This window comes from Rosa chinensis, chromosome 7, assembly GCF_002994745.2.
Source record: "Rosa chinensis cultivar Old Blush chromosome 7, RchiOBHm-V2, whole genome shotgun sequence".
NCBI lineage: Eukaryota > Viridiplantae > Streptophyta > Magnoliopsida > Rosales > Rosaceae > Rosa > Rosa chinensis.
Genome location: NC_037094.1, coordinates 28,787,754 through 28,802,990, shown reverse-complemented (window position 1 = coordinate 28,802,990; position 15,237 = coordinate 28,787,754).

Genomic DNA, 15,237 nt, shown 5'->3' with positions numbered 1-15,237 from the left:
ATTCGTTGCCCCAATCAGTATAATGAAAAATGATTACAAACCCAAGTTCATGCCCATATTCATATTTGAGACTTCAATCTTCAAAAAATCTTTTTTTTTTTTTGGACGAAAGACTAAATTTTATTACTAGATACAATTAAAATCATACATAAGGGCATCCAGGATAAATTTTGGAGCATTAACAAACCATTCAAGAAGGACGTTGGAATCAAAACTAGAGTTAGCCAACCTATGAGCCACTATATTGGCCTGACGAGGAGCATAGAGGAGGGTGAGATCCTCACTTCCAGCTAGGAGACCTTGAATATCTGCAATTAGTGCACTCAAAGGAGACAAGTCAGGGGCGATAGAGGCAATAGCCTGCACTGTAATTAGGCAATCACTCTCGACAGTGGCACGAGTAATCTGCATAGCCTGCAACAATTCCAGTCCATTTTTCAAGGCAAGCAGTTCAACATGCAGTGGGGAGGTAACAAAATCCACTCTGGAAGAAAAGCCAGCTAGAACTGACCCTGAGAGTTTCTAATTACCCCTCCCGTACCTCCATACTAAATCGAGGTTAAGAAAGCCCCATCTATATTGAGCTTCAAGTGACCTTCTTCCGGAGCAGCCCACACCTTACTAGGTTTTGCTCGTGCTCGTTGTACAGTAGTTGAAGAACAAGTAGCCTGTAGATACCCCTCATGCCAAGCCATAGTCTTGGTCACAATAGTAGCATTGGTTTGACCGTGATCATTCCATAACTTATCCTTCTGGTTTCTCCACACATTCTAGAGTAATACCAGTAACTGGTCAAAACCCCTAGAGTTATAGAGAGAGCTCGATCTAACAACCAGTCCTTCCAACCCAGAGAGGAAGTGGGGATAGAGAAAGGAGGAGTTCCAATAATCTCCTTAGTAAAGCTACAGTTACAGAATATATGCTCCAAGGTCTCGACATGTGTAGAACATATAACACACTGTAGCGAACCAGTATAACCTTTCAAGGTCAAAGTAGTTCGGGTGGGAAGTAGATTGTGTGCTACTCGCCAACCAAAGATAGCCACTTTACTTGGAACTTTCGCTTTCCACTGCTCCTTCCATACAGGTCCATATGAATCCCCAGTAGAAGCAGAAGCAAATATATTACCAATTGAGAAGTCACAGTAGCTGATTTGATAGAGAAATAGCCTTTCTTATAAAGCTTCCATGAAAGCTTATCTCTTCCAAGACGTCTGCTTAACGGAATCGATAGAACTTGTGAGGCTATATGGGGTTTGATTACATGCATTTTTATGAGCGTAATTGCATTCTAAATACTAGAATTAAGATAATCCTTAAGTTAATTATAATGTCATTAATCCATTTTTATTTATTTTGTAGTAAATAAGCGGAGTTGCGGAAATCAAGGAAAAATGGCTAGACATTGGAGCAATTAGAGTTTCCGACAAAATGATAGGAAAAATCAACAGTCGATCAATGTGTTGACAAATGTCAACGTCATCAGAGTGTGAAGCCCATGTGTTGGCAGTTGGTGGAAGAGAAAAGAAATAAATAAATAAAAGAAAATAAAAGAAGAAATGTTGCTGCACACGTGTTGGCCATTTAATTAAGCAAACCATTTGCTTAATTAAACCTTGCTGACCAAAAGTTTTTCTCTTCACCACATGGCTACACTTTAGCCATTGACTTGATCCATTCCTTTCTACACGAACAGCACCCTATATATACATATATGGAGACCACGACCTAATTATCCTCTACATAGAACAGCGCCGCTCTCCAAATTTCCAAAGGGGAGGGCTACTGCCCTCTCCCTCCTTCCCCTTCATTTTTCCTTTTTTCTTTATAATTTCTTTTGAGATTTGAAGAACTACTCACACAAAGCTTCAAGGATCTATCAAGGAGCTCAATCTCTACAAGATTCAAGATTTGGGTATTTTGTGGGGTTGTAATTCAAGGCTAGTCATGCTAGCTTCATAGCTATTTGTGACTATCTTTGTTTTCTCCTACACTTCTCTACTCTTTGCTATTTGAATTTTGTAATTTTGATGTTCATTAATATGGGTTGTGAGTAGTTACTTTTGAGAGCTAGGGTTTCTAACTCTAGCTCAATTTTGATGTAATGAACATATTTTCAAGTGATAAATAATGTATTTTCATATGGGTGCACTCTAATTACTATGTCAATTGATTCTTGATGCTTAAATTTTAGGGAATTGAACATTCACTTTGTTATGTTTTGAGATTTGTGTTGTGTGATACAATTGGTGATTCTTTTGTTCACTAGCTTCATGTAATTAGTGTGGTGTGTCAAGTAGTCGCTTAATCGAGAATTAATGATTGCCTAAGTTTCTATTTTCTTGTGCCCTTCGCCTTTAATCCTAGACGTTGTGGTCCTAACAAGGCATAATGATTAGGGTTAGAGAGTTCATTCTTGCCTCACCCTCTTTTCGCCACTGGAGCTTTAGATATTGCAGTTTTGGTGACTGAGGGTCAGCAGCAGAATTCATTACAAGCTGGCAACTTTGACCAGCTATAGTTTTAATCTCAATTGGAGATAGGTGGCTTCCTTTATATGGTTAGAAAGCTCTCTGAGTCTACTCTCCATTCCAAGTGGTCTCACTTCTTTGTCTCTTTCTGAGTATGAGAAATAGGCATTTGAAGACAGAAATGTCATTGCTGGAAGTCTTCTGCACTCACTAGTTTTGTTCACTCAGGTTAGTTGGACATCTTTGCAATTCATTCCATCTGTGGAGGGTAATATATGGGCAGTCATGAGGTTGTTGGATGTGTTCAAGACCATGATCGAGCTTAATGGAGGACTCTTTTCCTTATTCTTTGAAGTGGTTGTTGTGTGACACATTGCTCAAGGACATTTATGTTCTAAATGGAGTCGATCATTTCATGAGCACCTAGAGCTAGCATGGAGCATACGTTAAGGAAGTCAAGGCCTTGTGCCTTAAGGTTGGTGTCTCATATTTGTCTTCTCCGAAGGTCGTGAGCAATGGAGGTCTACAAAGAGGGTTTTCTGTATCTTTTCTCCGCATTTAGATTTTCATTTTCACAGTTAATTTTTGTGCCTTCGCTCGAACTTCACTCTCATGCCTAAATCTGACACGGATTTTAGCCTTCGAGCTCACTTTACAACATTGAGGACAATATTGGTTTTAAGTGTGGGAGTGAGGGCTCGAGCGCCTATGAAAAAAAAATTGTTCTTTTATATCAGCTTTTTGTAATTACATTTTAGCAGTTAATGCATTTTTCTAACCCCAATGACGAGACATGGACTTAGCTTGTTGTGATTGTGGATAGATTAAGCATGATCTAGGACTTTGAATTTGTTTTGTAATTAAGTGTATATGTGATCTATGCTTGACTATATGTGTGCACATAGCCTATGGTTAGGTTGGTTCATCATAATTAGAGAAGCATATAGATGATTTGATTGACTTGGATGCCCTTATTTGTGAGCTTTTGTGCCTATATCTATAGTATATGCATCGTTCATTCACTTATTCTTTCACGTGTGTATAATTTCATGACATTGCGTATCTAGAACTTGCTTGAGACCTCTCAATGTGAGCCCCAGAAGAGTGTATCGAGCTTCGTGGAGATCGTTCGAGAAATTATTTAACGATCTCGATTGTTATCCACGCGCTCGAGAGAATTTTCAGAAATTTTCATAAAGTGAAATCCTCAATGTAAGAGTTGAGTGATGCAGTACAGGTCACGGCGAGTTCATGGAAATTTTCGGAGAATTTTTCGATGGCCCGAACTATTTTTTTTATTTTCCGAAGTTGAGGAATTTTAGAAATTAAATTAAGAAATTAGGAAACAGATGGCGTGATCCTAGCCATCCACCGACTCCACCTCTTGATCCTAGCCATTCATCCTTAATTGGGTTAGTCTACTTATCTATGTGTGCTTTGTTGGGAGATCCAGAAGGATCGAGAAAGAGAAGAGAATCAGAGTTCTCTCTCTGACCCGAAACGAAACCCAGAAGCCGGCAACAGGGTCCGACCGGCGCTACTTCGTCCGGCCACCGATCGACGACGGACGACCACCATCTTCTTCGTCTCCGCGTCGCCTACCTCCCTATAGCCTCTGATCGTCCATGCACTGAACGGAGAAGAAAACTCGACGACGAGAAGCCCGAATCTTTACCGCCAACCTCTGCAATTTCCGGCGATTACGGCCACCGTTTAGGCCACCAGTGGTACAAAACCTTACTTCCTCGTCATTCTATACATGTTTCTGCAATTAGTTTTCAAATGGGATCGAGTTTTGATGGTTGTGGTTTCTGGGTGCCCTCGGTTCTGTTGCAGTTCATCGACGTCGGTGGCTATTCCGGCCTTTCTGAGCTTGCTTGCTACACGAAAGACGATCAGGCCTTCAAACTTTACGCGTCTGGGTAAGTGGGTTCTCCAATTTGGTTAAAGTTTCAAGCTTTGGCAGTCTGGGTTCAGTCAATCACCGCCGGCGTTGCTGTGCGTGACGACCGGTTTGAAACTCCTTATGAGACTGCTGTGTTGAGTTAGACTTGAATCTTGGAACTGAACCTCAGTTATGTTCAATCTCAGAAATTAGGAGGTGGAACACAAATTGTAGCTGGTCGAGTTAAAGCCCGAAGTTCATCTACGAGTTGTACTAGCAAAGGTAAACTCGGGTTCTGGACTAGATGCTTCTTGTTTTGCTTACTAGTGCAGAAAGTAGTTGTTTAATTGATTGGGTATTGTGTTACATATTTGGTAATTGTGGCTGTTGTCAAGAAAGCCTGAATTGGTTGTGAAATATTTGGAATTGGTTAAGTGGGTGTTAATAGTAGTTTTGGGCATACCTTGAACGAAAATGGAAAAGGAGGTACAATACGGTTCTGGGTGTCCTTAGCCGTTTAGGATACACTTTGTGTGAAGCTAGATTTATGTTGGGTGTCCATAGTAATTCGATGGAATTGCTATGTGACGAGATCGTTAAATAAAGTTAAATCCCTTCGTGGATGAAATTGGGAAATGAATATAACTTCCGTTGGTTCGAGTATATTGTAAATTGAAGTAAATGTTCGATATTGTAAGTTAATTATCGAAAGAGTATCGATTGGTCAAATGTGGTCAAACTGGTCAATGTTGGTCAACCTAAAAAGTGCGGGTCAACATAGTCAAACGGTCAACTCCTGGTTAAACCAGGAAAAGTTGGTTTGGACGATATATTAATCGTCGAGATTTCGTTTAACTGTTCAAAAGATATTGACTATCGAAATGTCGGAATTTAGGATTCTAGTTACCCGAGGAACAGAAGGTTCGCAACTCTCGGAGTACGTGAGAGAAAGCATCGGAATCCATGTAGGGATTCAGGATTCTCCTCGGATAGTGATTTTCTTATATTGTTATTAAATGATGCATGTTAGTTGGTATGGTTTGGTTTTGTTCAAATGCAATGCATACTAACTAAACCATGTGAGAAATGTGATGGCTTGAGAGCGAAGGGTAGCTCTGACTTCCTTGGGTTCGATCCCCAAAACCTCCAGAGGGTTAGTTACACCGGTCGGACGGTGAGCGATCGCAATGACGACCCGATCAGTGTGTGTAGCTAGGTAGCGGACGCTCTCGCTACGCTTACCTGGTGATAAATTAATCTGAGGTAAGGTCGTGTAGTGGGTCTATGGGACCGGCCATCAGGTAACACTTGGATTTGGCACCGTATTTATTTAAGCATCATGCATTGGTTTTCATGTTGAAAAACATTAAAGTTTGTCGTTCATTTTTTATACTTGGTTTAAGCCTATTTTCATACTGGAGCTCCAAAAATCTATTTATCGGTTTCAAACCTAGTCGAGTTAGAGTTCCTATTGAGCAGCGAGGACGAAAGCTCACCCCTACAACAGTATAAATGCAGGTACTGTGCACTGGTGACGGGACAGTAGCGGGCGGAGCTGGGTGTGCGGAAGCTCGGTAAATCATCGTTTGGATTTAATTTTTATACTTTCTTTCTCGAACTTTGTGTTTCGAAGCTTGTTGTTATCTAGCCTCGTGGTAAATTCAGTTGAATTCTCTTTCATCGAAATCCGTACCTCGTGTGAGCTTTTTTCCAAGTTCTGGACGAACGAACTAGATTTTAGCAATTCAAGTTTTCACCTCAAAAACATTTGTAGCTTCCGCTGTGTTTTTACGAAAAGTTTTCAAACAAAAAGCCTAGCGGTTCTCTAGAATGTAAATCGAGCGTTCGGTTTATGTTTTAGAGGCTTGCGGCACTGTGACGTGCTTAAGCTGGTGAGGTGCAGCTTGGGGCGTTACACTCAAGGTTATATGTTAGCTTACGATTGGATGGAAAGGATTGTGGTATTAGGCATAATACCACCATGGCCAAAGAAGCATGTGCCCAAAAATATTTACCACTAGATTGCCACTTTGAGCCTATTTATATATTTAGCCTTTTATTCATTTACACCTCAAATCCCTACCTAGCCAATACACTTTTATCCTACCTTCCATAGTAGTTGGTGAAGTGATTTGAGAGAATGACTTTATGTTTGAGTGCTTCAAAAGAAAGAAAAAGTCAAAAGTGTGAGGTTACAAAAGAATAAGTGTGGGGGTGAGCGATTTTGTTTAGAAAAGAAAGTTTCAAAAAAAAGAAGAAGAAGAAGAAGAAGAGTTGTTTGAAAAGAAAAGAAAAAAAAAGAAAAAGGGGGAAAAAAAGAAGAAGAGAAAGTCAAATAGAAGAAAATCCAAAAATAGAAAGAAAGTAAAGTATCGTACATAGTTTAGAGTGGGTTGTATATTGAGATTAGAATGAGTGAGTTAGCATTTGAAAGCAAAAGTCTTAAATCTCTACAAGAGAAAGTTACTTCACTGACTTACATGGACCTTGTCTTTCCTTATCCTTCATTTCTATTAGCCATTTACCCTAAGGCCTATTACAACCAAATAAAAGACCTCTTGATCTTGAATGTTGTGAGCTACCTAGCGGAGTTGAGATCGAAAAGCAAGCATATGGTGGCGTGTGTTGTGAAATTGCTTTTGAGTGAAACACATATAGCCCCTAAACACTTGAGCGGTAATATTTAGTGAACCTATGTGAGTTTAGTGGGTTATATCGGGTCTTCTATGTGCCTATTTGATTATGGTGGATTGATTTGACACATGGTCAACACATGCATATACTTGAGCATTTCTCACATATGCATCTTAGTTACTTCACAAATTCATAAATTCGATGTTGTACTTTGTTGACTCATGATCATGTACATAATTAGTTCTCTGAGGATTATGGTTGGAAAGGCTAATAGTACACTATCTTTATGTTTGTTAGTTAGTAGATTTTTGGATTAGATTTACATTTAGTTTGCTTGGGGACAAGCAAAGTTTAAGTGCGGGGGTGTGATTACACGTATTTTTATGAGCGTAATTGCATTCTAAATACTAGAATTAAGATAATCCTTAAGTTAATTATAATGTAATTAATTTGTTTTTATTTATTTTGTAGTAAATAAGCGGAGTTGTGGAAATCAAGGAAAAATGGCTAGACATTGGAGCAAATTAGAGTTTCCGACAAAATGATAGGAAAAATCAACAGTCGATCAATGTGTTGACAAAGGTCAACGTCATCAGTGTGTGAAGCCCATGTGTTGGCAGTTGGTGAAAGAGAAAAGAAATAAATAAATAAAAGAAAATAAAAGAAGAAATGTTGCTGCACACGTGTTGCCCATTTAATTAAGCAAACCATTTGCTTAATTAAACATTGCTGACCAAAAGTTTTTCTCTTCACCACGTGGCTACACGTCAGCCATTGACTTGATCCATTCCTTTCTACATGAACAGCACCCTATATATACATATATGGAGACCACGACCTAATTATCCTCTACATAGAACAGCACCGCTCACCAAATTTCCAAAGGGGAGGGCTGCTGCCCTCTCCCTCCTTCCCCTCCATTTTCCTCTTTTCTTTATAATTTCTTTTGAGATTTGAAGAACTACTCACACAAAGCTTCAAGGATCTATCAAGGAGTTCAATCTCTACAAGATTCAAGATTTGGGTATTTTGTGGGGTTGTAATTCAAGGCTAGTCATGCTAACTTCATAGCTATTTGTGACTATCTTTGTTTTCTCCTACACTTCTCTACTCTTTGCTATTTGAATTTTGTAATTTTGATGTTCATTAATATGGGTTGTGAGTAGTTACTTTTGAGAGCTAGGGTTTCTAACTCTAGCTCAATTTTGATGTAATGAACATATTTTCAAGTGATAAATAATGTATTTTCATATGGGTGCACTCTAATTACTATGTCAATTGATTCTTGATGCATAATTTTTAGGGAATTGAGCACTCACTTTGTTATGTTTTGAGATTTGTGTTGTGTGATACAATTGGTGATTCTTTTGTTCACTAGCTTCATGTAATTAGTGTGGTGTGTCAAGTAGTTGCTTAATCGAGAATTAATGATTGCCTAAGTTTCTATTTTCTTGTGCCATTCGCCTTTAATCCTAGATGTTGTGGCCCTAACAAGGCATAGATTAGGGTTAGAGAGTTCATTCTTGCCTTAACCAGAAGAATGGATACCAAATAAGAGAAATTGACTTAGTGGCCTTAACCGGCATTAGGTAGAGAATTACGTAATCATTACATTTTAGGTTGTAACTATTGCATGCTTAAATCCCTAATTTCTGGAGCTCTACGCTTTTAGCTCATGTTTTGGTAGCCCTGGTAAGGTAATAATTCATGAGTTAGAGAGTTCATATTTGTCTTAATCGAAAATGTGAATACCCTCAAGGAAATTCGGCTTAGTGGCCTTGACCGGCATTAAGTACAGGATTTGGTTCTCATGAAGATATGTTTGTTTGCTTGAAATGTGTTTGTTGCATTGAAATTGCTAGAGAGTGATCCCTAGTACCCAATTCTATCTCTCTTTTAGTTTTTTTCTTTGTTTTTAGTTGTTGTTGTTAATTTAGTTTTTGGCTTAGTATTTTAGAAAATTACAATCACAATGTTGAATGACAATTTCTATCTCATTGTAAATAGCCATCACTAGGCTCTTAGTTTTGATTAGGCTTTGGTTTCACCAAAGCCAAGTATTGCTAAGGCTTGGTACCTTAGAATAGCATTTTTATTCTTTTTCTTTTTCTTTTTCCTTTATTTGCTTAGTGACTCTAGTTCCGACTATCCAAGGATTGTGGGTTAGCCACTAATCCCCTTGGTACGATAATTTTAGGCTTAATACTTCCCTATCTTGACAATGATATGTACGCTTGCGTAAATGTGCATCAGGTCAGGGTTCAAAACATGCATGAACTACTGCAACATCCTAGGACAAAGAATTAGTGTTGAACAAGTCCGAGACTCTTTCAAAAACCGAATCTGTAGGTCGTGTTATTGAATAATGAAAGACATTTGGTATCCAATCCTCTTCCCAAATGTTGACTGATTGACCATCACCAATACGCCAAAGCAAACCAGCTTGTTGCACCGGCCTTGCCTCCATCAGACTTCGCCAAGAATAGGAGGGTCATTCACCCATATCCGTTGTAAGAAAAGTTTCGTATGGATAATACACAGCTTTAAAAACTTATGCCACAAGTGATTCTGGTTGAGAAAGCAACCTCCAGCCCTATTTCGATAGCATTGCTAGATTGTGAGAATGTAGATGTTTAAATCCCATACCACCTTTGTCTTTGGGGAGACACATTCTTTCCCAAGACCTCCAACGATACTCCCCCAGAAAAATTGACAACATAACTACTGAAGCTCATCACACATAGATTTAGGTAAGGCATAACAATTCATCACGTAGTTAGGCAAAGTTTGAGCAACAACCTTGATAAGAAGTTCATTACCTCCGGAACTCAGGATTTTAGAATGCCAGCTAATGAGTTTCTTGGACAGTCTCTCCTTTAGATAGGCAAAGACAGCCTTTATGGTATGTCCAACTTGGATAGGCACACCAAGTATGCCTGCCAAAATATTTCTGTTCTGTAGACTGACATTGCCACTAAAAACAACACTAGACTTCTGTAAATTGATATGTTGCCTAGAAGCTTGTGCATAGATAGACAGTACCTGTTTGAAAGCTCGACATTCACGACTCGAGGCTTCACCAAAGAGGAAGCTATCATCTGCAAAGAGAAGATGATGGATAGTAGGAGCTATAGGACTCATCTTTAAGCCTTTGATTGTTCTAATTTGAACAGAGGAGGAGATAAGTGCAGAGAGACCTTCTGCACATAGTATGAACAAGTATGGGGATAAGGGATCTCCTTGACGTATACCCCTAGTAGGCAAAATAAATCCTGTAGGCGAGCCATTGATCAAAATGGATTAACTAACGTATTTAACTGTTGCAAGTACAATATCCACCCAACTTTGACAGAATCCCAGTTCAATCAAAATGGCATGTACGTACTACGACTCTAATCGATCATAAGGTTTGGAAATATCCAGCTTTAAGGAGAAGAAACCCTCAGCCTGTCTACGGAGCTTCTTCATAAAGTGGGCTATTTCTATAAATACCAAGGTGTTGTCCGAGATAAGTCGACTGGGTACGAAGGAGCTCTGTAATGGGGAGATGATGTGGGGAAGATTGGACTTGAGCCTGTTTGTCAGAACTTTCGAAGCAATCTTGTACACGACATTACATAGGGCAATAGGCCGTAAGTCAGATGGAAGTTTTGGCTCTTTTATCTTTGGAATAAGAGTAAGGTGAGTGAAATTAGACTCTTGTGAAATGCTTCCAGTACTCAATACCTCTCGGACTGCAAGGCAAACATCCCTTTCTACGACATTCCAAAATTTTTGGAAAAAACAAGGGGACATACCGTCTGGACCCGGTGCTTTAGATGGATGCGTTTGGAATAAAGCCTTCTTTATTTCAGCATCAGAGTATGGGGTAGTAATGTCTGAATTCATTTCTGCAAAAACTGTGACGTCCCGAACCCGAATTCACCAGGTTACTAGTCATTTGGACGGTAAAAAACTTTTACTTTCACTTTTACTGTCGTTTCAATGCTTTTAGGGGGCCCTAAAAGTTGACTTTTTGTTCGGGTCAAAATTTGAGAAAATTTCCTTCATGAAAGTTGTAGGGGACGTTAAACCGAGCGCGTGTATATGTGGTACGTAAAAATCGGAGTTCGTATGCAAAAGTTATAAACGAAATGGTAAAGTTACTGTTCATGGTAAGTTTCTATAAATAGGACGAGTTACTGTGGTAAGTTTCCATTTTCGGAAACTTACCGAGCCCTCTCCTTTCTCTCTCCCCGACTCTCTCTTCCTCTCCGACCTCGTCACCTTCTTCCGGCCATAACTCCTCCATCCGGCGACGGATTTTGACGTGTAAGATGTCGTTGGAAAGCTCTCTTCCTTCTCTTGATTTCTGGGTTCGTTTCGTAGCTTAATATGAACTGTGGAAGGTGCAGCAACGAGAAGAAGATGACGGTCACTGTAGCATTTCTGAGGCAGCGTCGATATTTTCAGATTCCGGCAGTCTCCGGCCACCAAATTGGCGTCGAAGGTTCGGTTTTTGACATAGATCATTTCCCCTAAGGTCTTTCATTTCAATTTGAAGTGTAGAGGCAGAATTGAAAATCTAGGGTTCTTGATTTTCTGGGTTTTCTGCACCGGTTGATTTCGACTGTTTAAAGGTAAAATTGGGATGTGTTGTAGTTGAGAAAATTGATCAGTGTGTTGTGTAGGTGCTGCTGTCAAAATATGGTGGCCATCGGAGGTGGTTGCCGCCGGCGCGTGGGGCCCACGCGCTGCCACTGTTGGTGGCGCGTGGAGGCGTGTTGGGCTGTGTTTTAATTCCAGTTTTTAGCCCATTAAATCCTATAAATATTGTAGAGCTTGTATATGAAATTTGGTGAATTTTGGAGAAGCTTGGATTTAATTATGAATTTTTGAAGTTTAGGGTTTCGATTATCGAATTACGAGAATCCGGCCGTCGGATATCTCTCGGTTCTGCCTTGGAACCTTTAAATTAACGAAATGGTATTAGTGGTATAATTTGGGTTGCATCCGAGGAGAAGTGGAGATGTAATTATGAGGATTTGATTTTGAGAATCGTATTTAATTGTTGAATAGTTATTCACGGAATATAATTGTGTACAGGGCGATGTACCGAGCTATTGCTCGACGAAGGAACTCGTATGCATGGTCGCCTAAATAGTACTGTGAGTGGACATTTGTTTTTAAATTAATTGTGCATGCAGTATATTAGCATTTTTCCGATTGAGATTTAATTTATAATTTGAATTATTGAGTTTTATGGTTTTATGAGATTTAGTCTATCGAGATTTATTTATGGATTACGAGATTAGTATTGAAATTCCTTCCCGAGGGCTTTTAGTAGATTTTTGAGATAGTCATTCATGAGTTATTGAATTGAGGAATGATTTTCGGGAAGTGACTGATTCAGAAAATATTATGAGAATTTTGGATTTCGAATATCGGTTTTTATGAGGATTCACGAGTACGAATGTTTCATCGAATATTTGAGCATGATTGATTATCGAGATTTATTGAGCTTTGAGCTCCGTACTTATCAGCTTTGAAGTTAGATTGAGTTTTCCTTTCCGAAAGCATTTATTGATTTACAGAGTATTTGATTTTATGCTTTCGAGGATGCTTTCAAGGATTTATTGAGATTTTGAGGTTATTTTCAGTTCTTGAGGAGGCTATTCAGTTGATTAAGGAGGCCAGTTTTGGCGCATGCGTATCTTACCTAGTTGGCAGTCCCTTCTAGGTAATGGTCTGGTTGGCAGTCCCTTCCAGACTACAGCTCGGTTGGCAGTCCCATCCGATGCGTCACCTGGTTGGCAGTCCCTTCCAGATGACATGAGGTAGTTGGTCGGCAGTCCCGTCTACTACCTGTGGTTAGTCGGCAGTCCCGTCTACCACATGTGGCTAGTTGGCAGTTCCATCTATCCACCGCCTCCTATTCCGGTTGTCAGTCCCTTCCGATGCGTCATCTGGGTGGCAGTCCCTCCTAGATGGCATGAGATGACTAGACAGCAGTCCTTTCTAGTCATCAAACGAGCCTCATGAAAATGATGTTTTATAAGGATTGAGGATGAGATTTTAAGAGACTTCAAGATGTTCTTGTTACGTGATTGAGATTTCAGTAAAGAGGATGATTAAGAGTGTGTTCAAGATTGTTACTGCATGCGAAGTTTTAGAGAATAACTTGGGAAAGCATTAAGTTTTACTTATTCATTTGAAATTACTTATTTTTCGTCCACTCACTCTAACGGATTTTAAATGTTTTCCCCTGGGCCCTTCGGTTTTAAATGCCCAGTTTGCAGGCCAGTTTAGCTTGAGGTCGAGCGTACTTGGGGTTGAGGCATAGCTGTCGTAGCTTCCGCATTATAAAAGTATTGGTAGTTTATCTTGTATTCTACCTTCTTGTACGCCTGAGAAATAGATTGCTCTGATATCTCTTGAGATTAATATTCTTAAGTTTCAGAATTGTTTTGTGATATGAGAGATGTTGTGATATAGGGAGCAGGGTGGCTCCAGGAGAATAAGGATGGATGATTTAGAAGTGTGGATGTTTTTCTACAGGTTTTGGGTTGTCCATTTTTAGGGGAAGTTCTGTCAAATTTTTGGTAGAATTTCTTCTAAAGTGGGCCCCGCAGGGCCTCTTCGGATTTCAGGGTGAAAATCGGGGCGGGTCCTGTCAAAAACCCTAGGTTGCAGGCAATCAAGGACAGTGTTAAGAGCAGTAGGATCAGACCTACCAGCTCGGAAGATCGACTCATAATACTCACTACTAGCAAAACAACAATTACCCACAGATTAATAAGACTTTCTCACACTGATTTCAGTGTGTGATAGCTTTTGCCCACTGTACACGCACAGATTGAGTTACCGTGCGGTTTGGAGGGGGAGTAATGCTCATCTCACACGGATTATGTTGTCCGTGTGAATATTAGATGTGGGCCCCACTATCTTTCCATAAATATAAATTACCGTAATGGAACACAGTCCGTGTGAACAACTCTATTTCACACTGATTTCTGTAGCAAATGTATAAACTCTATTTCACACGGATTTATGTGCCAAATGTGTTTCACACAGATTTTTGTGACAAATATATAAACTCTATTTCACACTGATTTCTGTGTCAAAACCTATAACATTATTGACACAGATTTTCATGTGAAATCTATATAATCTAACTCACACTGATTTTAGTGTGTAAAAGTGACAACATTTTTTTATAAAAAAATTACTAATTAATCTGCAACCTGAACATAATAATACTTTTATTTTTCTACAATAAATATACTTCAAATATTGCTTATAAAATGAACAAATCCACAACTGAATCAAAAATATTAAAACTTTACATTCATACCAAGATGTTCTTTACATTTCTAGCAAAATACATTTCATATCAAGGTAAATTCTTGGATTACAAAAAACAAGGTAAATTTACTATCATCAAATTGGACGTTGTCATGCATCGATGGTAGGGCATCATCATCCAACTGGAGCATGCAAGCAGTCAAGAAAAACAATGCAGGAAGACTCAAATAACACAATAAGTTTGAAAGTCAATGCTGAGGCAGACCAAGATCGAAACATGTTCCTAAATGGAATTGCAATAACAATAACATGCACGAAGAACTGACAAAAACTGAAACATCAGAAACAGAACAACTAAAATAGATGTAAATGGTATTCCTCACTACAGAAATTGCAGGCCTAGATAAAAAAAATAAAAAAAATGAAGACGTGGTCTTAGACGAGCACATTAGCAACGAAAGTGTGGTGTTGGTTTATATTAAAGTGAAGACATGATCTTAGACAGCCCACTATTATAGATAATTAAAGGCTTTGCTTCATGAAGATGCTTAAAATGCAGGTCTATCCTAGAAAACTAGGAATATGATTCAGATTTGTGCCTTTATATTAAGCACCATAAAAGGATATATCACAAATCAAATGTGTGCACTTCCTTGTAAGTTCAGCAGAATAATGTCCACCATTTTCTGTGATAAGATTTTCAATCTTCTTCCGTTCATCTGAAAGAGACGAGCACACTAGCAACAAAAATTTACAATATATATATATATATATATAAAATATAATATAATATAACAACACACTTCTTACAAAAGAACAGTAGATAAACCTGATGGAATTCTGGTAACACAGATCGTCAAACCAGAAACAGGAACAACCCTAAAGGATTCTTGAGGAACAATGCGATGTTCATTGCAGCATTGATATAACCAATTAATAGTAAGAACTGGCTTCTTCAATGTAT